This window comes from Callorhinus ursinus, unplaced genomic scaffold (assembly GCF_003265705.2).
Source record: "Callorhinus ursinus isolate GAN/ISIS: 27379988/994484 unplaced genomic scaffold, GSC_fseal_2.0 scaffold29, whole genome shotgun sequence".
NCBI classification, from domain to species: domain Eukaryota; kingdom Metazoa; phylum Chordata; class Mammalia; order Carnivora; family Otariidae; genus Callorhinus; species Callorhinus ursinus.
This window is the reverse complement of record NW_027397091.1, coordinates 3,729,936-3,753,660: the sequence shown is the minus strand read 5'-3', so window position 1 is coordinate 3,753,660 and position 23,725 is coordinate 3,729,936.

Genomic DNA, 23,725 nt, shown 5'->3' with positions numbered 1-23,725 from the left:
GGCTAGTATCCAAAATCTATAAAGAACTTATCAAACTCAACACCCAAAGAACAAAGAATCCAATCAAGAAATGGGCAGAAGACATGAACAGACATTTTTCCAAAGAAGACATCCAAATGGCCAACAAATACATGAAAAAGTGCTCAACATCGCTTGGCATCAGGGAAATCCAAATCAAAACCTTGATGAGATACCACCTCACACCAGTCAGAATGGCTAAAATTAACAAGTCAGGAAATGACAGATGTTGGCGGGGATGTGGAGAAAGGGGAACCCTCCTACACTGTTGGTGGGAATGCAAGCTGGTGCAGCCACTCTGGAAAACAGTATGGAGGTTCCTCAAACAGTTGAAAATAGAGCTACCATACGATCCAGCAATTGCACTACTGGGTATTTACCCCAAAGATACAAATGTAGGGATCAGAAGGGGTACGTGCACCCCGATGTTTATAGCAGCAATGTCCACAATAGCCAAACTGTGGAAAGAGCCAAGACGTCCATCGACAGATGAATGGATAAAGAAGTGGTATATATACACAATGGAATATTATGCAGCCATCAAAAGGAATGAGATCTTGCCATTTGCAATGACGTGGATAGAACTGCAGGGTTTTATGCTGAGTGAAATAAGTCAATCAGAGAAAGACATGTATCATATGACCTCACTGATATGAGGAATTCTTAATCTCAGGAAACAAACTGAGGGTTGCTGGAGTGGGGGTGGGGTGGGAGGGAGGGGGTGGCTGGGTGATAGACATTGGGGAGGGTATGTGCTATGGTGAGCGCTGTGAATTGTGCAAGACTGTTGAATCACAGATCTGTACTTCTGAAACAAATAATGCAACATATGTTTAAAAAAAAGAAAAAGAAGTTAGCAGGAGGGGAAGAATGAAGGGGAGTAAGTTGGAGGGGGAGACGAACCATGAGAGACGATGGACTCTGAAAAACAAACAGGGTTCTAGAGGGGAGGAGGGTGGGGGGATGGGTTAGCCTGGTGATGGGTAATAAAGAGGGCACATTTGTGTGGAGCACTGGGTGTTATGCACAAACAATGAATCATGGAACACTCCATCAAGAACTAATGATGTAATGTATGGTGATTAACATAACAATAAAAAATTTAAAAAAAAAAGTCACCTGAAAAATATATTGAGAGATTTATACATCCTATGATATTTGGCTGTTATAAACCAGGAAAATGTTAATCAGGTAGACATTCTGTGGACTACAATTTTTCACCTCAGTAATCCACTGTTAGCCAAGTCAGTCAGTTTTAACAGACCAGAAGCAAGCCTACAAACAGCCCCTCTAGATAGTGGGACATGGCATCCTCATACTATTATAATTGCAATACACTGTGGTAAATCGCTTGGCTTTTCACGTGCAAGAAACAAGAGCTCAAGTACAACATGCTTTCTCTTCAGGACCAGTTCATCAAAGCAACAATGAAGGGGACTGCCACGGGGCTGCATAGGGAAACATGAGCACTTGCATAAGAGAAGGCTAAAGAGAACAGTATTATTAGAGAAGCGGAATCCATCTGTGGACATTTGACAATCTACTAAACGTGAAATTTCTGGATTATTAGCATACTGCAACTAAAGCACCAAACTTCAAATGTTAGCAATAAAAACCAAAAAACAATGGGTTATTTCTCTTTACTGTAAGACTTGTGTCCCAACTTTTTCTCAGTGATCACATAATTTCTTCTTTTCACTATTTCTGATGAGTGCTATATTCAATTCTGATTTCTGTTATGCCTTCATTGACCACATTTGCCTAATTAGTGATGAGTGACCAGGAGTTACATTAAAAACCTTGTTTCCTGTGGTTTACTAACTAATCCAGCTATGTTAATTACCCCTGCTTGCACTTGACATACAACTTGTCAAACCTGGGTCCAAATATTCCCCTTAGTCAATGTAAGGTGATCTACATCTATTAGATCAGTTTCTCATCCAAGGAAGATCCTTACTATCTGAATATGATAAAAGTTAATCAAAAAAGAACAGTTTTCTGGGGTGCCCGGGTGGCTCAGTCAGTTAAGCATCTGGCTCTTGATCTCAGCTCAAGTCTTCATTTCAGCATTGTGAGTTCAGGCCCCACAGTGGGCTCCATGTTGGGCATGGAGCCTACTTAAAATTTTAAAAAGTTTTTTTAATTAAAAAATAAAAAAGAAAGAACAGTTTTCTGTATACAACATTACATGAATGATGATTTTTAGTTTGTCTATATCAGATTGCCACTTATTAGTGGGTTTCAAAATAAATTTAAAGAGTTGCTAACCAGTATTGGCAGCATTTTTTGGTGAAATAATATTGATTAGAACAGAAAACATCAGATTGTATCCAAGGAGTAAAATAAACATTAACTCAGCAAAATTCTGCTTCAATTTATATCCACACACACACACTACACTATATGATGCATTATACACACACACACACACACACACACACATATTTATATATTCATACATATTTGATGCCTTTTTTTTAATAGAGGGAAAGAGAGAGACAGAGAGGAAGGGTAGAGGGAGAGGGAGAATCCTAAGCAGGCTCCACGCCCAGTACAGAGCCCAACACAGGGCTTGATCCCATTACCCTGAGATCATGACCTGAGCTGAAATCAAGAGCTGGATGCCCGTCCGACTGAGCCACCCAGGTGCCCCTATAACACATTTTTTATTCTAGGTCACAATCACAAAAATTGTGAAAATCTCTGATTTAAGTAGCTTTTTATTTTCTCCTACATAATATTACAATACTATGACAGCTGACACACTTCCCCACATTTAAAATTGATGACATCTATATCCAATAAAAACGCATCCCACTTCTGACATTGTCAGTATCCAGAACATGATCTGGCAAATAATATGTGCTCAATAAATATTTATTAAAGGAATTCACAGTTGGGTAGGGGGTTGCAATCTAGCCAGGCAAAGAATGGGGGGGAAATTCTGGACTTTCACAGGTTAGTATTCTATCGACATGACACATTTTCTGGATGCTCCTAGTCTTGAATGAAAAAGAGAATTAAATTGATAATAGTAAATCCTGGATTAACTAGTACGCAACTGGTTCTGGGCCCTCTACCAGATTTCTACTTTATTATTTGCTTTCATCAGAAGCAGGCAAGACACAAGGATAAAAACACCTACTGAAATTTTGGTTTGGAAATATTTCATGGTTTTGGAATATAGGAGTCATTTGAGATTTCTGCTCAATAATCCACATCTACAATGCTATAAAAATTATCATCTGCTGCTCAAAGGAATCATGCAAGGGCATAGGAAGAGATCCTTACTCGTCAAGAGAAATATCTGTGTTAAGCATACTCAACTAAGACAAGAAAGTGGACCAACAGTCTCTCTAAAGGTTTCCAGCAAAAAATGTCAAAACACAAAGGGTTTTCCATTTAACATCAAGTCAATCAGAAAATGTCATTCCTCCAGTAGCAAGGATTAGAAGTCAGTATAGATCATATGTTTATAGAGCACCTATGTTCCAGGCAGGCAGGAACTGTGTTAAAAGCTTTCCATATTTCATTTTAATTTAGTCTTCAAAAAACTGTAAAATGTAGGTGTTTTTATTCTCAAACAATGGGAAAGTGAGTTTCAATGCGATTAGTAACTCCTAAGTTTACCCACTTAATAACTGACATCCTGGATTTAAACTTCTCTCAAGATAATTTTCTTTAAACCATACCCAAGATGCCCACAGACAGAGAAAAACTGGCTGGTCCAAGCATTACTGTCAAACAGTTACAAGTTTCAGCCATGCTGATATTTTCTTCAAACATGCCTTTTCACACATCTGTCCCTTGAGCCTGCTATTCCCTCTGCTTTAGAAGACTGCCCATTTCTGAATTTCCTCTATTCCACCTTCTCCTATGACATTAGAATCAACCCCTACAGAACTTTCCTTAATTATCCAAGTAAAATTAAGTATTATATATGCCAAGGATTTCTTGACTGCAGGTAATCAAAACCCTAACTTATGCCAGTATCAGCATGAAGAGATGAATAGCTGGAAATTTCAGGGCCATCAGGACCTGGTCTCTCCATCTTCTGTTCTGTGGTCCTCTCTGTTGTTTCTGTTGGCAAACAGCATCTTTCCTCAGTATGTCAAAATGGAGGCCAGGGGCACCTGGGTGGCTCAGATGGTTAAGCATCTGCCTTCGGCTCAGGTCATGATCCCAGAGTCCTGGGATCGGGTCCCGCATCGGGCTCCCTGCTCCTTGGGAGGCCTGCTTCTCCCTCTGCCTCTCTCTCTCTGTCTCTCATGAATAAATAAATAAAATCTTTAAAAAAAAATATGGAGGCCAGTAATGCCAGGTTTCCGTCCTCATAATTCCAAGTCTGGGAATGAATAAAAAGAATCTCTCCCAGAAGTTCAGACCAAGTTCTCTGCCTGATTTTCACAGTGATGTGCCCCTCTCTGAAATAATTATAAAGGTGAACAGGGCACAATGCTCTGATGGGCATGACATGGTTAAATACCCAACTTTGGAGTCAAGATCACTTAAGGGTGATTCCCCAAAGAAACATACGGGCACTAGTACCAAAAATAAGTCTCAAAAGTCATAGCTATCCACAATAACTACTGGGGATCCTAGCCATTTCTCATACCTCTAAGATAGCCCTTATCTTACATTGTAGTAATGTTTTATGTGTTTGTCCCCCCTCTATCAACTTTAATTATAATTTTACTTTGATACATAAAATAGTAACTGGAAAACATTTTTCCTCAGTTTATAAGCATTTGAACATTAATTCAATTACCTAATATAGTCTACTATAGTTGATAAATTTCAGTAATTAGTTTTACAGAAAAACCCTGAGGGCCCACATTTATAATAGTAGTAGCAGTAACTAGTATTATTATAGCTAGTATATTCAGCACTTATTATATGCCAGATACTATGCTAAGTGTTTTGTACATATTCTTTTTTTTTTTTAATCCTCATGACAACCTGTGGCATAAGCACAGGCATACCTTGAAGGTACTGCAGGTTTGTCTTCAGACCACTGTAATAAAGTGAATATTGCAATCAAGTGAGTCAAATGAATTTGTTTTCCAGTGCATAAAAAAGTTATGTTTAGACTATAGTGTAGTCTATTAAGTATGCAATAGCGTTATATCTAAAAAAACAATATACATACCTTAATTTAAAAACTACTTAAGGGGGGTGTGGGAGGGATGGGGTGGCTGGGTGATAGACATTGGGGAGGGCATGTGCTATGGTGAGCGCTGTGAATTGTGCAAGACTGTTGAATCACAGATCTGTACCTCTGAAACAAATAATGCAATATATGTTAAGAAAAAAGAAGAAGAAGATAGCAGGAGGGGAAGAATGAAGGGGAGTAAATCAGAGGGGCGAGACGAACCATGAGAGATGATGGACTCTGAAAAACAAACTGAGGGTTCTAGACGGGAGGGGGGTGGGGGATGGGTTAGCCTGGTGATGGGTATTAAAGAGGGTACATTCTGCGTGGAGCACTGGGTTTTATGCACAAACAATGAATCATGGAACACTACATCAAAAAAAATAAAAATAAAAATAAAAACTACTTAAGGGCACCCAGGTGCTCAGTTAGTTAAGCATCTGACTCTTGATCTCAGCTCAGGTCTTGATATCAATTGTGAGTTCAAGTTCTATGTTGGGCTCCACGGTGGGTATGAAGCCTACTTAAAAAATAAAAATAAAAACTACTTTTTTGCTAAAAAATGCTAACCATCATTTGAACTGTCAGTGAATCATAATCTTTTTGCTGGTTGAGGGTCTTGCCTCCATGCTGATGGCTGCTGACTGACTAAGGTGGTCGTTGCTAAAGGCTGGAGCGGCTGGAGCAATTTCTTAAAATAAGACAACAATGAAGTTCACTGCATCAATCAACTCTTCCTTTCACAAATGATTTCTCTGTAGCAATACAATGCTATGTACTGTAGCTACCCACAGTAGAACTTCTTTCAAAACTGGAGTCAATCCTCTCAAACTCTGCTATTGCTTTATCAACTAAGTTAATGTAAGATTCTAAATCCTTTGTTGTCATTTCAACAATCTTCACAGCATCTTCACTGGGAATAGATTCCATTTCAGAAAATCACTTTCTTTGTACATCCATAGGAAGCAACTCCTCATCCACTCAAAGTATATCACGAGATTGCAGCAATCCAATCACATCTTCAGGCTCCACTTCTAATTCTAGTTCCCTTGCTGTTTCCACCACATCTGCAGTCATTACCTCCACTGAAATCTTGAAACCAAGAAGCCAATTCCAACCCTCATGGATCACAAATCATCCATGAGGGTTGGAATTAGCTTCTTCCAAATTCCTGTTCATGTTGATATTCTGACTTTGTCCCATGAAACACAAATGTTCATAATGGCATCAAGAATGGTAAGTCCTTTCCAGAAGGCTTTAAATTTACTTTTCCCAGGTTCATCAGAGTAATCACTGTCAATGGCAGCTATCATCTTACAAAATGTATTTCTTAAATATTAAGAGTTAAAAGTCAAAATTACTCCTTGATCTATAGGCCGCAGAATGGATATTGTGGTAGCTGGCATGAGAACAATACAAATATCATTGTACATCTCCATCAGAGCTCTTGGGTGACCAGGTACTTTGTCAATCAGCAGTCCTATTTTGAAAGAATTCTGTTTTTCTGAGCAGTAGGTCACAACAGTGTGCTTAAAATACTCAGTAAACCATGTTTTAAACAGATGTCCTATCATCCAGGCTTTGTTGTTCCATTTATAGAACACAGGCAGAATAGATTTAGCATAACTTCTTTTTTAAGATTTTACTTATTTATCTGAGAGAGAGAGAGAGAGCATAAGCAGGGGGAATGGGAGAGGGAGAGGGAGAAGTAGGCTCCCCGCTGAACAGGGAGCTCAATGCGGGGTTCGATCCCAGGACCCTGAGATCATTACCTGAGCCAAAGGCAGGTGCTTAACCAACTGAGCCACTCAGGCACCCCGGATTTAGCATAATTCTTAAAGGCCCTAGGGTTTTGGGAACGGTCAGTGAGCACTGGCTTCAACTTTAAGTCACCAGCTGCATTTGCCACTAACAAGAGAGTCAGCCATCCTTTGAAGCTCTGAAGCCAGGCATTCTCCTCTCTAGTTATGAAAGTCCTAGATGGCATCTTCTTCCAATATAAGGCTGTTTAATCTACATTGAAAATCTGTTGTTTAGTGTTGCCAACTTCATTAATGATCTTATCTAGATCTTCTGGATCACTTGCTGCAGCTTCTCCATCGGTACTTGCTGCTTCACCTTCCACTTCTATGCTATGGAGGAGGCTGCTTTCATAAACCGTATGAACCAACCTCTGCTAGCTTCAAACTTTTCTTGCAGCTTCCTTACCTCTCTCTGCCTTCATAGACTTGAAGAGAGTCAGGGCCTTGCTCTGGATTAGGCTTTGGCTTAAGGGAACATTGTGTCTGGTTTGATTTTCTATCCACACCACTAAAACTTTCTCCATACCAGCAATAAAGCTGTTCTGCTTTCTTACCATTCATGTGTTCACTGGAGTAGCACTTTTATCTTCCTTCAAGAGCCTCTGCAGTCACAACTTGGCTGCTTGGTGCAAAAGGCCTTTCAATTTTTGACATGTCTTCCTCACTAAGTGTAATCATTTCTCGTTGTTGATTTATTTTTCTAAAGATTTTATTTATTTGAAAGAGCGACTGAGAGAGCGAGAGCCCACAAGCAGGGGGAGCAGCAGAGGCAGAGGGAGAGGGAGAAGCAGACTCCCCACTGAGCAGAGAGCCTCACGTGGGGCTTGATCCCAGAGTCCTAGGATCAGGACTTGAGCTGAAGGCAGAGGCTTAACTGACTGAGCCACCCAGGCGCCCCTCTAGTTTTTTATTTAAAGTGAGAGACATGCAACTCTTCCTTTAACTTGAGCACTTAGAGCACTTAGAGGCTATTGTAGGGCCTCTAATTAACTAGCCTAATTTCAATACTGTTGTGTTTCAGGGAATAGGGAGGCCTAAGGAGAGGGAGAGAGATGAGGGGACAGCTGGTTGGTGGAGCAGTCAGAACACACATTTATTAACTTTGCTGTCTTATATGGGCACAGTTTGTGGTGCCTCAAAACAATTACAATAGTAACAACAAAGATCACTGATCACCATAGCAAATATAATACTGAAAAAGTTTGAAATATTGTGAGAATTGCCAAAATGTGACACAAAGACACAAAGTGAGCAAATACTGTTGGGCAAATGGTGCCAACACACTCAACCCAGGCTTCCAACAAACCTCCAATTTGTAAAAAATGCAGTATCTACAAAGCACAGTAGAGTGAAGCACAATAAAATGAGGCATGCCTGTATTATCACTATCCCCAAGATACAGATGGGACAACAGACTTTAAAAGTTCAACATATTCACCCAAGGTCACTGAGCCTATATGTGGTGGAGTCAGAGTCTAACTTAAGTCTGAACCCAGGGAGCCCTTCCATTAACTAGTATGTGATAGTGCCTTAACTAGTATGTAAACTTCGTTTGCCCCCTCCTGTTGATATTGTCATAAATCAAATCTAAATGGTTCCCTATTCTCAAAGATCTCCAAATATCCCCATAGGTATCACACTATTAATTTCACAATGTCAACAGAGTTACCTTCTTTGACTTGTGAATGGTGATGCTGAGGTTCTCAGCTATAAAGAATTTAACATTACCCTGATCAGACTTCATTTGAACAAAATCCCATTTTTCTGCCTCCCATTTCTGTCTTCACTGGATCATTAAACATACAATGTTTATATATTTATAGGTTTAATGGATACATTATACATATAACATTATGGAGAGCAAATTACCAGTGGGGTACAAGTGCATTTAATATACGAACTTTGAAAAAGTTTTGACTTCCAGGCCATCTATAAAGTGTTTCCTACTGTGAAACCTCACTCCTTTAGAAGATCAAATGCTAGTAATGGAAAAAATGATTCAATTAAAATAAGAACATTGTACAGGCAAAAATAAATCTGGGATCAATAGGTTGAGGTTTTCCTACAGTAATTTCAAAGATCCCTAGTAATTACTCAGTGTTTCAGCAGCAACAGAAGTTAGGTAAACAAAAGATAGAAGGGTACCTTACTCTCAAAATAATCTGAACAATTATGACTCAGAAAAGAGTCATACTGCAGACTTTAAGAAATCAGCACAATGTGCTCCTGTGGCTGAGAAGGCTACAGAACACTGAGCATCATCAGAAAGAGTATTGGAAACAGAGCAGAAAATTTAATCCATCCCATCCATGGAAACATGGTTTACCCACACCTGGAGTCATGAGTATCATTTGGTCATTACAGGTCAAGAAAACCAGGAACTGGCATGGAGAACCAGAGAAGAGCTATTAAATGGGACAAGGAACTTTTTTATGAGAACAGACTAAGAAATAGTATTATTCAGTTTGGAAAGACAAAGACTTTAAGAGAATATACCAGAGTCTCAAAGTGTTGTGTTTGGCTAGCAAGAACACAGAGTTTACCCTCAACATTTTAAAAAGTCCAATTTAAGAGTACTGGAGAAAAATTCTATGATTAATAAACATAGCAGGTTTATTACCTCAGAAGATGATACAGATCACAAAAAAGTAATTTCAAAAGATTACTTAATTGATAATGCCACAAGGTTAGTCAGAAAGCCAAGAAACAATCTGCAGATAGATTTAGGCTAGGTTGCTATAAGCAGACCAGAGATTGTTAGCCCATGTTTTTATAGTTCTAGCACTGAAATCAAAAGTAACCCTGAAACTGCTTTTGTAAGACATTCATTCTTACTATCGATAAAAACAAACTCACTAAAATTAGCAATCCCTCGGACTCTGTCAGGGACCCTCTGAGGACTTATCAGTATCAGTAAGGTCTGTCTCTAATTAAACTCAGTTAGCTCTGGAGGCTCCCCTTCTGTCACTCAGAATTGTACGGATGGAGCCTGGATCTCCTTCATTGTGGCACAGAAGGCATACTAAAAGGCCATCTGACTAGCCAACGATGTTGGAAACAGCCTGTGATTCCCAATGATGTCTCCTCATTTTTGTGCATGTTTTTTTTTTTTAAAGATTTTATTTATTTATTTGAGAGAGAGAGAGAATGAGAGAGAGAGAGCACGAGAGGGAAGAGGGTCAGAGGGAGAAGCAGACTCCCTGCTGAGCAGGGAACCCGATGCGGGACTCGATCCTGAGACTCCAGGATCATGACCTGAGCCGAAGGCAGTCACTTAACCAATTGAGCCACCCAGGCGCCCCGTGCATGTTCTCTTAATTCCACTGCTCATCTCTTGTTGAAAGTATGAGAACTGTAGAAGTCTATTCAGAGCCTTCCAGAGCGTTGTAACAGTTACCCCAAAAGAAAACTCACAAAAAAAGGCCAAGGACCTCACATTCTTGATGGACCAGTTATCCAAGTGTCACTATGCCTTGAAGTTCGGGGTTAATGCTTCTTTTCACAGCCCAATCAGTGATAGGATGGAGAATCTTAATGGCAGATCCACTGATTTGTGATTTGTATTTGTCTTCCTCTGTCAACTGAAATGCTATTGTGCCAATGGACATTTAATGAATTGACTTAAGAAAGGTCAGAATGAAGCTGGCCAGAAGATGAGAAAGGGAAAGGTATCACAGAAAAGCTGTGATCAAGGAACAGTCACAGATAGAAGGAAGAAGATGAGAATGGACTCATATAAGAGCCTGAATTCTTTAGCTTTGCATTCTATTTTATTATAATTGAGTCTCCATGTCTTTTGAAGATCACCTGCTGGTAATTTAAGGAAATAATGAAGCAACCATTTAGTTCCAAACATTCCTCAACAAAACAAACTCCAGGTTTCAGGGCTGGTGCATCAGCCACCGCTATTAAATAAAAAGAAAAAGTCTGCTATAAGGAAAAATCATGTTTTTGGCTAATATCTACATGTTCTCTTCAGTATACTGTGATTAAAATGACATCTCCAGAGGTTGACTTGTTTGTTTGTAAAACCGTTGCTTTAATTTGGTCATTACTTCCAGAGTTTCCAGGGAAAAAGTCTGAAGGGTAGTTTTCCCCTTAAATATAATGTGCTTCATTCTTTTAAACATTTATTACCACTAGCCCTGGAATCTGGCTTCTCTATTATTTGGGGGATGATTGGCTGTTTCCCAAGAAGGCAGTTTGATGACTCCAGGACACCAAGTACCCAAAATGGTTCTACTGGGTAATTCAGTAAGTACCAGGCATTCTCCCTGAAGACTATTAAATACGAACCTTGCATTATAATATAAATGGACAGAAGTTATTTTAATAGTAGACTTTTAATAGTGAAAATCACAGCCACACAAATGGAAGAGACTGACAATCCAATAACCAATCACATTTAGTTCTGAAGCAAGTTATATATTCATTTCAAGTAAATTGGCCTTTCTGATTATGATTGCTTGGGAACTGGGACCATAGAGGGGTAGAAAGTAAAAGATCTCAGGAGGATTCCAGGCAATGAAATCAGATTCCAATCCACTAATTGTACTGTTAGGGGAAAAGAGCACAAATCCAGTAACATTACATTCCCAGATATTTCAATTCTTATGGGAGGGGATGCACAGTCATTATTTCCAGTGTTTTTGCCCACCAACTCACCATGAAAGTTTTCTGCTAAGGAATAATACTGGTTGATTAGACTTCACTGCTTTTCTATTTGTCAATACAGAGTTATGATGCTACTAAAGACTGACAAGCCCACCCAAAGAAAGTCAAGACAGCCATGTTGCTTTTTAATGAAGTTCTGGGACCTTGAAATACCTCATCTGGAAAACTCAGAACTTACTGTAAAACTTTTGCCACAGTTTCCTTAAGACTCTTGGTTAAATTATCCCAAGCTTCAAGTTAAAATTCAAAAATTTAAAACCTATCTAACTTTCATTTCTATATCAGTTCAAGGTAGCAGCTAAGATTTGTCTTATAACAATTCAATAAGGCAAACAGTACTCACAATTTTATGAATAACGAAGATGAATCAACTAAGGGTCAGAGACATTATTTGTCCAGTGTCACACAGCTAATTAGGATGTCTGGGATTTGATTCCATAGTTCACCACTGGAAGGAGAACCCCACTGATTCTTATCAGTAAATATCTCAGCATAAAGTACAGTTGACCCTTGAACAACATAGGTTTGGATTACCAAACCCCCATGCAGTCAAAAAACCATGTACAACTTTTGACTCCTCCCAAATTTAACTACTAGTAGTCCACTGTTGACCAGAAGCCCCACCTATAACAGAAGCAGTCAATTAACACATATTTTGTATGTATAGGTATTATCTACTGTATTCTTACAATACAGTAAGCTAGAGAAAAGAAAATGTTATTAACAAAACCATAAGGAAGAAAAAATACATTTATAGTACTGTATTTATCGAAAAAAATCCATGTGTAAATTCAAACTTGTGTTGTTCAAGGGTCAACTATACATTCCCAACATTTTAGGGCTCCTTTTGAAAAATAATGGCCCATCCAAAGTCAACACATTTGAGTGTCCTTGACAATAATGAACTATATTTCAAATTTTCTTCAGATGCTTAACATTTAAGGCACTGTCCTACATACTGAGTTGAGTGCTGTGAGTACACTCCCTAGACTTTAGAACTTAAAGGGACTATGAAAATGATCAAATCCAAACATCACATTTTTATATTAAAATTTTTAAAACTCAAGACATTAAATTGCTGGCTTGTAGTCACAAAGCCAATTAATTGTCAAATTGAGACTAGAACTCAGATTCCTGAAATCCAGAACACTGCTTCTTCCATGATATATTGAGATGTACGATCTAAGTCTTTGCCCTGAAGGAACTTGTAGTCTAACTGGGAAGACAGAATGCAAATCATGAAATGATAAATAGCAGCACAAAATTCAAATTCCAACAAAGACAGCAAGGCAAGTTGCCACAAGAATACATTATGATCAAACAAGGGTTACAATTCAGGGGTGAGAGCTTGGAGTAAGTAGCCTGGGAAGTCATGCTCAAGAAGAAAAACTTGGCCATGTGGAAACTCACTGATGGAAGATACATGGGAAGTCACTTGGCTGGTGGGAATTAAAGTATATGTAGCAGCAGGGAGACTAAGATACAATAAGGATCCAAGTAAGCTTCTATAAGCCTCCTCTCCTTGATAACATCATGTGTCACTCTGATCTGCCTGTTTTTCTATAAGCTCCATCAGTAAACTTTAAATCATTGCAGTACTTAGTACACGCCTAAAGTTCTACAATATCTCAGGGGACTGCCTAAAGAAATGAAGCTGTAATCAGAATTACAGATTAAATAACACCAGAAAAGATAAAAATAGTCCCTGTGGAATTAGAATGAACAACATAAAGGACTTCACTCATTTTCTGCTCATACCCAAAGTTATCAACAGTCCCAAAAAGGCAGAACTAGAGCCTGCTATCAGCACAGTACTAATAACAGCCTACTTATCAGCCCACTGACATCATCTAGTGATGGTAAATTGCTTCAGATTGTGGTGGGCATTCACCAGCTAAAAGGCCCTTTCCGATTTGGGGTAGGGAAGAGGTGTTTAAGACAAAAGAGGAAACAGTTTGAGGATGTGTGTTAATGAGCGATTTTTCAAACACCCATACACACTTTGTGATAAAATGCTTCTAAGTAAGGGTCATTTCCTGTACAGACAATGTAGCTTTTCTTAGGCCCATACCAAATTGCTGCCTGGCTGAATATCTACACTAATCAAAGGCTATGTCCCTCAGCAAGTGAGAGACAAGCTGAACACCAGTCAGTGCATGATTAACCATTGGGAGGTGTCATGCCAAGGCTACGGCACTAGTAGGATAGCTCTTTCTCCATACTCAATGCAAATGCAGTTCATTCATAGGTACTTAATGCTAAGCTACACTGAAAAGGCAGACTTGGTGCTGAGCGAAGCTGAGAAGTATCATATTAAATGATTACTTTACATGGAAAGACCAAAATAATCGCTTTCCTTTTCACAGGAATATGGGATTAGATAGAATTCGTCAGTTCAAACGCTGATGGTCTGGGAAATCTTCATGTTATGCTAGCTAAAGTGGGGATGGGACAAAGACAGCTGCTCTGAGACTTTTGTTTAATAGATATTAGGGGAAGTTAATGCCTAGTAATTCTGCCTGTGTGGGGACACTTATTCAGATGGGGGACCACACAAAGTGTCTAACAAATCCTGGTACCTCTGACCTATAGGCCAGCAGTGGTATGGAATGCACTGCCAGGCATTTCTCAACGGATACCATCAGTAGCCGAGGGGATCAGACAGCAAAGTGCGAATACTGACTACAAATGTTGAACGGGTCAAGGCAATCATAAAGTGGAGAGTGAACCAATCAAAGGTAGTAGGAATATTGTGCACGAAAATAACTGTGTGATTTTGTCTTAGAAGTATTTATGGATTCCAGATAGATGAAGCAGGCCAAAACAGCGACCCCCAAATCTGGCAAATCCAGCAGGGCCCTGGAAGCTTGGGAGTATTTGCTGAAAACTTTACGAAATTGCTATCTTAATGAAATTCTTAAAAAGATGTGTGTGGAGGAGTAATTTATTTTAGGAGGGTAGTGCCTTCCATCCACAGATAAAAACTTTTGTTTTTTTCCCCTCTAGAAGTGGTGGGGGATTTGTGTTATATAGCTAGAGCTTCCCTGGAGAAATACTGACCAGCTTCTTGAGAGCTCTATGGTAGAGTCAGCCAGCACTGTATGAAAAGTGCAGAGCACTCAATACAGTGGGGATACAGATCTGCCCTGCCTTACTGGCTGCCAGTTCTCTGCTCCAGGAACTTCCTCCTCCTACTAACCCCCAATTCAATTTGCACAGAAATTGCCTGTATCTTCATACTGAATACACTAACTCCTAACTCAGGAAATAAATGCCTCTTCAGCTACAGAGACCCTCTCCCCTCTCTATTCTCAGAGGGCAGAAGGGATTATTTAAAAAAAAAATAAAACTTTTTGTCTCCTTAAAAATTATTTAACCTGAGTACCTGCTGAGGGCATCTGCTGAGTCAGTGCATGGTCTGTGGGGATGTCCTGGTGTCCTCGTAAGATGCAGGATTGTGTGCATAGTCAGGAAAGAGGCATGTCCACAAGGCATATTAGCAGTCCACAGGCGATAAACCTCTGAATGAGGGAACTCATTAGAATAAGTTCTTGTGTACATCATTATGATACCTTAGCTATAATTAATGCCAACCACTCCTCTCTTCCTGGGGTGATTTTCTCTGGTATGACACACATCCATTGCCATCACCAGACGGGCCCCATACCAGCCTCATGCATGGAGCAAAATCCCATGAAGATTTTTTTTAAGTCAACAAGAAAAAAAACTGCATCAGAGAAGTTTTCATCAGGGATGCCTGGGTGGCTCAGATAGTGAAGCGTCTGCCTTTGGCTCAGGTCACAATCTCCAGGTCCTGGGATTGAGCCCCACATCGGGCTCCCAGCTCAGCAAGGAGTCTGCTTCTCCCCCTCCCTCTGCCTCCCACCTGCTTGTGCTCTCTCTCTCAAATGAATAAAGTCTTAAAAAAAAAAAGTTCTCATCCGATAGCACTGGTATTTTTTTTAGATTCTAAATCCAAAGCAGAGAACCATTTATCCTTAGTAATTTTGTCACAGGTCTTTGACTATTAGGAGTAGTTCCTGGGCTTCTACTAAATTTCCAGGTTCATTATGGCCTTAAGAGTCAGGTAACAAATGCATTGTTTTTTGGGGGGAGGGGGCAGTAATATATCTTCTTATACAGTTTTTCTTTTCTCAACTTATTTAAAATGATTTCAAATGTACAGAAAAACTGCAAAAATAGTAACCAAGAAGTTCTATATACCTTTTACTGAAAGAGAGCATTATTAATATTTTGCTACAATTGTTTTATAATTCTGTCAACACACACAGTCTTCTTTTTCTGAACCATCTGACAGTAAGTTGCAGACATCATACATCTTGACCCATAAACACTTCAGTGTTCCTAAGAACATGGACATGCTCTTACATAACCATTGTGTAATTATCAAAATTAGGACAATTTAACACTGATATATCATCTAATTCACAATCCATATTCAAATTTCACCTACTAACATAATAATGTCCTTTATCTTAATCTCCGTCTCCCTCCCACCCCATATAGAATCAGTTCAGGATCACTTCTGGCATTTAGTTGTCACTTCCTTTTAATCTCCTTTAAGACACTAAATAGAGTTCTTTGGTCTTTGTCTACATGATAGCAACATCTTGGATGAATGGATGAAGCTATCATTTCATAGCTTGTCTCTTAGTCTGAGTTGATCTGGTATTTCCTAGTATTAGATCAGTTTGTGAAAATGTGCCAAGAATACTAACCGGATGTGTTCTTCTCAGTAGATCCCATCAAGACATAGGTAACGTTAGTTTGTTCCATTGCTAATGAAGTCGACTTGGATAACTTAGTTACCATAGTGTCTACTAAGGTTTCACCACTGATAAGTTACTATGTTTCCTTTTGTAACTGATATGTAAACTCTGGGGAAATAATTTGAGACTATGTAAAAGTCCTTCCTCTTTCTCACCCAACTTTCACCTTTTTTTTTTAAAGCATCCATTGATGAATCTCATAAAATTGTGATCGTCAAATTCCTTCATTCTGAATAAGGGAAAGCTCTTCCTCACAAAAAACAACTAGCAAATTCACTTTTAAATGTCAGGGCTGGCAAACAATCTGGTATCTACTTTATTGGCTAACCTGTTACATCAGGATTTTCTGTGGGCCTCTGTCTTCTCTCTCTCTCAAATAAATAAATAAAATCTTTAAGAAAAAAATGTTGTTAAATAAACTGATAAATATATTGGTAACCCCATTTACAGCTCAACCCTGCTATACAAAAGAAATCTGCTATACCCTGAAAAATCCTCAACAAAAGGCACAGTTATGATTCTAGACAAATAACGGAGAGCACCTGCCTTGATCCCTCCAGAACTGGAGGGATAATCTGAGTTTCTGAGGGAGTCCATTGGTATGCTGAAGCCTGGGGAAGAGACAATGCCAATTTGAGTAGCTCATCTTGCGAGACAGAGATGTTTCCAAGGACAGTAAGAACATATAGTGGAGGGAGATGGCAATGGATGGGATGAGGTTTGGGACATGATGCAAGAATGTCAGCAAGGGTACCAGTGTGCTGTCTGGATCACTGGTAACCTGTTCCTTAGTCTTGTCAGTCACAAGTAACTGCCAGAGGCAGTTGAGATTCTAACAATTCTGCTAATAGGGACTCAGAGAAAAATTAGACCTCTCCTAGCCTATAGGGAGGGATGCACATGTACACCCTCCCATTACCTCTCTTCAAACAGCTGTTGTAAAAAGCTATTACAACCAGATTGGACAGCATATATTCATTCTGAACAATTGGTTTAAAATGTTGTAGGTCACAGGTTTACAAAATGTGCTCTGTGATCCCACTGGGCATTGTGATTTTGGAGGCTTGGGAGGGCAAGGAACCATTCCCACATTGACCATTCCAGTTCAATATTTAATTGCTTTATATTCTGGGCTTCTCTAGAGACTTTTATTTGGAAAAAAAGGGGGGTTTCAATGGGACTTTTTTAAAAAGTACTGTTAAGGGGTGCCTGGGTGGCTCAGATGGTTAAATGCCTGCCTTTGGCTCAGGTCATGATCCCAGGGTCCTGGGATGGAGCCCCACACTGGGCTCCCTGCTCTGCCGGAAACCTGCTTCTCCCTCTCCCACTCCCCCTGCTTGTGTTCTCTCTCTGGCTGTGTCTCTGTCAAATAAATAAAATCTTAAAAAAAAAAAAGTATGTTAAGCAACTAAAAATATCACCCTGATGATTTGCTTTATTACCTATTTAGTAAAGAGTAATGCACATAGAAGAACTTGAGAACATTTTCTGTTCTAGTTATTAGTGGACTCTCTCAAGGTGAAAGATGACAGGTAAATGGAAAACTCCCTCTGGGCTTCCACCAAATGCAGCCAACTCTCTAAGATGTAAATATCTGATGTGGTAGATATAGTAATGTTCACCAAACTGTCCACATGCTCCCTGATGTTCTCCAGCCCCCTTGCAGTTGAGAAGAACTGTGTGACTAGATGTCATCATGGTCTATGGATGTAAGAGTGCTGTATCTCTTCTGGGCCAAAGTACATAAGACCTGGTGTGAGTTCTGTGTTTTCTTACTATGTCTTCACAATCATGGAGGCCTGTGTTGTGATAATAAAACCCAAAGGTAAGCAGACTGGGCTATTCAATCACCACATGGAAAACAGGTACCTTGGAACAATACAAAATTTCTTCCATTAAGCTGATGACATGTGGAATTTGTTACTGCAACCCCATCTATTCTCTCCCAACTAATAAAACTGAAAAATACATTGATTCAGGGCAGAGAAAAGCATTCCATTCAAATTATCATACACATATGCCTCAAGTAGTAGTTCTCAACCAGGAAGTGTATTATCTCCCCCTACCTCCCAAGGAGCATTTGGCAATTTCTGGAGACATTTCTCGTTGTCACACCGAGGGATAAGGGAAATGTGCTACCACTGTCTAGTGGGTAGAGGGAACAAATGCCACCAGATACCCTACAATGTACAAGACAGCATCCACAGCAAAGAATTATCTGCCCCCAAGTGTCAACAGTGCCAAAGTTGAGAAAACCCAGCATAAAGAAAAGGACTATCATCTTCATTTTATGCAGAAAATTATTTACTTGCTACACAAAATCCACCAAAAAAAAGACACACTTCTGCCTATTCTAAAGGTTAGCCAAAAATCAAATATTTAATAGAATTTAAATTTTTTTCCAATGTAAAAAGTTTCCATTTGTTTGAAAAATTCACTATACTTTTTCTCCATTTTCATAAAACAGTGAAGTGAAACAGAAAACAGCAATTTAAACAGATCTATATTGTATATTTAGCATGTTTTCACTTCTTCCTTTTCATACATTGAGAAGTTCAAGGAAGATTTCTTCACCTAATCCCCTTTTTTAGAAAAATGTGATGTTGAAGAGTGTCTATCCTGGAACTAGAAAGTACATTTCTCAGTTCTAATCTCATTGCTCTTTCCACTACATCACACTGTTCTCCTTCATTAAAAAATGCTAAATAGAGGTCTGAGGAATGTAAACAGCTGTTCCAGCCATAGGTAGGTTGGAAGGGTGGTGGAGCACCGTGTTCAAGGACGATGCATAGTTTCCAGGTGAGAGTGTTTGGTTTCGACGGGAAGGGCAGAATAGAAAAGGCAGAAAGAAAGCCTCCATGATGAGCTCACCAACACAGCATGTCCCCATTCAACCACTGCTCCACAGACCCATTTGGCCACGTCTGTCTGCATCATCTTGTCTCCCAGGTAAGCACACAAGTGTGTAAGGCAGAACTGAACCACAGCTTGGCAAGAGCTGTGAGAAATTTCACAAAGTAATTGTATGTAAGCTGGATTCACAGCTGGGATATCAAATGCCAGATCTGGCTCTAGCTAATTAACTATGTGCCCTTGGTCAAGGCACCACAGGCGTAAATTTTCTCACCTTGACATGGTAATATTGTAATTAAGTGTGATAAAAACAACCACATTATCAATAATAAATAACAGCTACTATCATTGAGTACTTCCTATAAGCCAGGAACTATACCAAATGCATTTCATTACATTCTGAAGACCAACCTTGGCATTATTAGCCCCCTTTACAGATGAAGAAACTTGACACACAAGAAATGAAGCAACGTGATGAACAAAATTAACAACCAGGATCTGAACCAAAATCTACTTCACTACAAAGCCAACATCCTTAATGATTAGACTAACTGCCCCTGGCCTCCAAGTCTCCAAACCTGCATCTCTAGAATACCTCCCTAAATGATTTAGGTTTCTGTGAATGATTTGTGGGGTCTCAATCAATTGGAAGCATAAGCCAAGGGTCCTTCAGCTGGGATTAACCAGCTCAGATATTATTATTGCTCATCCATAAACCCCAAAGGTGAAACAGGTTGTTCATAAACCTCATTGGGTTTGGTTCTCAAGCTAACAAACAACATGCAAATAAAAGATTTAGAAGCTAGAAGCCCACAAGATCCAAACCTAAATTGAAGTTTTGCAGAATACCCAGTGAGGTGGAAATACACAGGGTAACTGAATGACCAAAAATAGTTCTATTAGACGAACTATGTTTGCAGGCATAGCAAACAGAATTTTCTGTTGTGCTATCTGTGTGCATTCTACTGTGTCTTTAAAAATGAAGAAAGTGATGGATCCACACAAAAATAAAGCAAACATCACCTCCTGGATATTCTCTCACTTTGCCAGAAAGCAGGAGTCACCCTGTAGAGGAACATTTTAAAAGGATGTCCAAACCCACATTTAAAAAAGATGTCCCAAACTCAACTTTCTTTACCCACACCTTCCATATATTTGGGGAGTCCTCTATGGGGATGTGGGATGGGGAGGAAGTGATATGGGTTATCTTTCTCCTAATCATCTTTTGTTCCAATGTTCTTCTTCTGATATATTCTTGAACTCTCTCATCTCTCAGCCCCTGGCTGGAATTCACTTCCCTCCATTCCATGTTAATCTAAATGTTAATCAGTTTTCTCAATATGGCATTTACGTTAGGTAGATTTATACAGTAAAACTGTATTAAAGAGTGAGGATAATGGTAGGAGACAGGGAAATACTGAATAGAAAACATCTTACCATTAGTATAAGCCAGCAATGTTTTCAAAAACACAAACCACACTCACATCCGGGAATGGGCCACTGTTTGTCCTTGGGCCTCTAATCCCCTCTAATTACCCTATCTATCCCTCATTTCATAAACCCTTCCTCCCTTCTCTATTGGACTACTTATGAAAACTATAAAAATTCCTTTTATTTTATTATACGGTGAGATTCTGTTCTTTTAGTCTCAGTCTAACCCTTCATAAGCAAGCCTGAGGTTGTGAACTTTGTTTAGAAGGTCCAAGGCTGTGAAATAGGTCAGCAGACCAGGCTGGCACACCCCAGAGAATCACCTTCCTTGGGAAAAATTGGGCTTCTTGACTGAAGGATGTTTGTGGTTATAAGTGACAGATGTTATGACAGAGCCTTCCAGAGATAAGTGTGACAGAGGGGCTATGTGGGAAACCAGGCAGCCTCTCACTGCTTGGGAAGTTCTCTGTTTTCATCTAATGCTTTCAGCACTTGCCTGGTGTTCAAATGCCATAAAGCATCTCCCAGCATTAGATTCTCGTGGGAGGGATTCGAGTTCAGCAAGTAAAAGCAATCCAGTAATAAGAACATACAAGGTCTATACCAAGCATTGACTGGGTTCGCTTTCGTCACTGAATAGAGTGTGTACATTTTGGTTTTTACTTGCTGAACCACAGATATAACTGGAAGTAAATGAGAAGCAAGGCAATATAAGTAAGACAAAGCGATCATCAGGATTATTTTATTCTGAATTAAGGTAAACTAAAAAGTAAATACACAGACGTGCATGCACATACAAAGATACAATCTGTGCCCAAGTCAAGTAAGTTTCAGCCAAAATCTGTTTGTCTGGGATAAATGATCATGTGCACCACATCCCTTCATCCATTCTACTTCTGATGACTTCCAACCTTTGAGCAAAAATAGGGGGAGAAAGAAACTAGATTTCTGGTGAGAGGCCAAATATTTGGGAGGTATGAAAAGAGACCCTGAGAGGCATGGGATCACCTGGTGCCATCTCCTCCAGTGATGTTCTCTGTAACTCTCCTCATCTACTCCCTGTCCCACTCCCGCCCCCCTTCAGCCAGTCTCTGATACACAAGCTCACTGATAAGCAGAGGGGAAGCCAGCCAATTTTCTTTTTATCCAAGTCAGTGAATGTGAACCACTCATCATTTACAGCAGTTCTCTTGAGACCTGAGAGCTGACCTCATGCTTGTAATCAGTTCGGAGGCTCCTGACCTCACCTTGCTCTCATTCCAGCATAGTATCCCCAGTGATAACCAGCAGTGGCTGAGATAATTCTTTTATTCTATAACTGATAAAGCCTGAGTTGTAAAGTCAATGGCTTTCCCTTTTCTATCTTCTCTCCCCAATCCCCAAACCATCTAGCTTCTCTTAGGGGTCCCAACTAGGCACTACTGTAAACAGCCCTAATGGCCCATCCAGAGATCACTTGCAGAAGGTGTTTTAGGAACCAAGAGCAAGAATGACTCACCCTCTCCTTCTGTTCTGGTTCTAAGCAGACACACAGTCTAGTGTGTGTCAAAGGTCCTCTAATGGGGCTTGGATTCCAGATCAGACTGACATTTATTTGCTGTGTAGCTGTGACCTGGTCACTTAACTTCTCTAAACTTCAGATTCTTAATTTTAAAAGTAACAAACCAGAGTAGAAGACCCAGAGAGGACTGACCAGGGCCGCAAGTATATATAATAAGAGCATCTATACCTATCACTTAAACAACTACTTTCACGGTGCATCAGTTTCATTCCTTATCATGGGCAGTGAGAAGAACCTAGATCAGATAGTCTCAAGTCTAAATCAGAATAAACTATGATTTACCAGAAAACTCACTAAACCCTTCAAAGCCTTTATCCATGGATAACTGGAAAGACTGTTGGACTGCTGATATGAAATGCAATGGTTTATTGATTCTCTGTGACCTTACTCGCACTGTGAGTCACTGAGCCATGCTCCACTCGGGCTCAGGAGTTTGGCAAAGAATGTCAGGGCAAGGAAGGATTTTTTTTCCTCTATGCCTCAGGATTCTGAATCATCAGGTGTCTTTCCAGGCCTTTTTGTCTCCTGGGAATGACTGTGCTCTCTGATGTATGAAGCCCTGTTGTCTGGAGTATGTTAATAAAATTGGTCTTTCAGGGACCAATTATTGGACCTATCTGAAAAGTTCAGGATGAGCTAGGTTATGCTGCAGTAACAAAAACAAAGAAAACCCAGTGGCCTAAAACATCAAAGGCTTAATTTATTGTTCATGCTACATGGCCATCATGGGTCAGCTGGGGGCTATGTTCAGCACTGTCCTCATGCTGGGAACCAGGCTGACAAAAGAGCCTCTATTTGAATATTACTGGTCACCACAGCAATTGGGAAGAGAGAGTATGGTGAATTATGTACTGACTCTTAAAGCTTTCCCTAAGAAGTAATATATGATCACTTCTGCTCCTATCATTGGCTAAAACAAATCACAGGACTATACCTGACATCAAGACCTAGAAGGACAGCAAGGAACATTTACAAGTAGTACTAACGATGACCTCAGGAACTTTTTCTATTTCATCATATAGAGGATCCAATCTCATGGTGACAAGCCTATATAGATAGTGTCCACATATGTCCATATCATCCAGCTGAAAACATTCAAGAGATCTTCCATATCTTTGCATATTCCTCCACAGCCCCCAGTAGGCCTAAAGACCATGTCTCCTGACAAATGAGGAAAAAAAAGCTAAGAGATCACTCTTGAGTTCCTAAAAGGGTATACATGGAAATAGCTTAGGGGAAATGGAGCTGAGAAAATTGCTTTAAGAAAAAGGAACATCACAAATCCCAACAAAACTCTCTACTGCCTTTGAAAATTAAGTTTCTGGAAGCTTATGCTCAAAGAGGAAGGCTTTCACCTATAAAAAATACACCACAAACTAACTGGTTCTACTTTTACTATTTAGTAGTGTATAGATTGGGGGGGGGGGGTTACTTACTAAACCAT